This window comes from Aptenodytes forsteri, unplaced genomic scaffold (genome assembly GCF_000699145.1).
Source record: "Aptenodytes forsteri isolate BGI_AS27 unplaced genomic scaffold, ASM69914v1 Scaffold19, whole genome shotgun sequence".
Lineage (NCBI taxonomy): Eukaryota > Metazoa > Chordata > Aves > Sphenisciformes > Spheniscidae > Aptenodytes > Aptenodytes forsteri.
The window spans coordinates 875,920-877,858 of NW_008795327.1; the positions used below are offsets into that span (position 1 = coordinate 875,920).

The window sequence follows — 1,939 nt, forward strand, 5'->3', positions numbered from 1 at the left end:
GGGGAGCTGATGATCCCTTTAGGGCTGCGCTAAAGCCGCGGAGGGGAGGAGATGGCTCAGGGAAAGCAGACGGGAAACGTTATTGACCGGTCTCGGGCAGGGGAAGAAGAGGGGGGATCACGGTGTGCTCCGTGGCACGCGGCACGCTGCCGCAGGGCGTCTGCCGGCTGGTGGGACTAGTGCCAAAGGTGGCCTGGGAGGTTTTGGGAGGAGCAAGTGCACCCCACAAGAAGAGCGTCAGGACCTCACGGTTCAGAGCTAAAACCTCCTCCTGTGTCCTTGGTGATGGGGTGGCACCCTGACGGGGGACAGACTTCCAGCCGCGTCCCACCCTGTACTGGCGATGGGAGAGGGGTGGTGGTGGCAGCCTGAGATGGTGGCAGAGACCCTTTTTGTCCATGAGGCCACCTTTGTGCCCCGATGGAGAGCCCGACCAGTTCAGTCACAGCTTCATCTCGCAATCTCCTAGTCGGTTGCTGTCCCTGTCTCCTCCCTCCCAGCCCATGGCCGTTGTCTTTGGGGGTTGCCAGAGCTTCTCTGTCCCCTTCACCGCGCTGGCAACCGCTTGTTGTGTTTGGCCTCGTCCTCAGCCCAGGTGACGGCCCAGAAAACGCTGCTGACGCCAGCGCCGGGTGAGCAGAGAGTCTTGTCCCAGCTCACATTCGGGTCAGCCGCGGCCCCTTGCTGGTTCCTCGAGGTCCCAAGCCCCCAGCCCTGCTGCCGGTTTGGGTTCAGCAAGGCGTGATTAAATATTCCTGCAATTGTTGTCGACATCTCCAAGGAATACCGCCGGATTTGGCAACCCCCCTGCTCACGCCCTCCTTCTTGCTCAGACTTGACTTTTGCAATTGTTTGCTGGATGTTTTTCCTTCCGCCTCCTCCGGCCATCAGCAGCCCGAAAGACTTTGGCAGCAGAACGAGGCGGGTCAGTGGTGGCCCGGCCGAGGGGCTGCGTCCCTGGGGAGCCCTGCGCGGTGGCTCCCCGGTAGGTGCCTGTGTGGGGATGGGATTTTCCCCCCTGCCAGTTCCCCGAGGCCGGGCATGCGCGGGCAGTGTTTGCTGGCTGACCTGGCACCTGGGGAGAGAGAGGCACCGGCTCACGTCGGCTGCCAGGGAGGTTGTTGGCACAGAGGGCTGGCAGCGGGCAAGGGGGGGGTGGTTGCAGGCTGCCGTTCCTGCCTGCCTCCCGCTGCCTGCCTCCCTGCCTCCCACTGCCTCCTGCTGCCTCTCTCCCTGCCTCTGCCTCGCTGCCTTCTGCTGCCTGTTCCCCTCTGCCTGCCACAGCCTCCCTTGACTCTCCCTCCCTCTGCCTCCCACAGCCTCTGCAGCCGCCCCCTGCCCACCTCCTGCAGCCACCCACAGCCTCCCTGCCTGCACCTGCTGCCAGCCATGCACCATCCCGTGCCGGGGGCCGTGCTGGGGCAGCCCCCACAGGAGGGGGAGGCGGACGCCCGGGAAGGTTTGGGGCCCCCAGGGCCTCCCCGGCTCTCCTCATCCGTGGGTCCTGCTGCCGGGGGTCTCCCTGTGGTCCCCCCCCCGGCCAAGGGCACCCCCCCACGCCACGGCACCCACCTTGGGCACATGCTGGTATCACAGAGCAAACAGCCTGGCAGGCACAGGGAGCACGGCTGGGAGGCGAAGGCCAAGGGAGAGGCGGGTGCCAGGATCTGGCTCCATGGGCAGTGTCGGTCCCCCAGGAGGGTGGCCCTGGGGAGCACTGTAACGGCGTTTTGGGGACAGGAGGATGGGGCGCAGGGCAGAGCAGGGGTGCAGGGCAGCCCACCAAGGCCACCCCCAAGTCCCCAGGCCTCCACACGGGTGAGGGGGACTGGGGTGGGGGGATCCGTGGCAGCCCCGAAGCTGGGAGAGGGCAGGCATGGCAGAGCCAGGGGATGGCTGGCCAGATAGGCCCCCCCCAATGTGTGATCCCTGCCACTGT

General features: G+C 66.2%; 1 protein-coding gene across 1 annotated transcript in view; it reads right to left on the bottom strand.

Moving 5' to 3' along the window:
• The window catches only part of HBEGF (heparin binding EGF like growth factor), an 8,708-nt gene that overhangs the window by 6,164 nt on the left and 605 nt on the right, over positions 1 to 1,939 (bottom strand). The gene's annotated exons all lie outside the window — the stretch shown is intronic.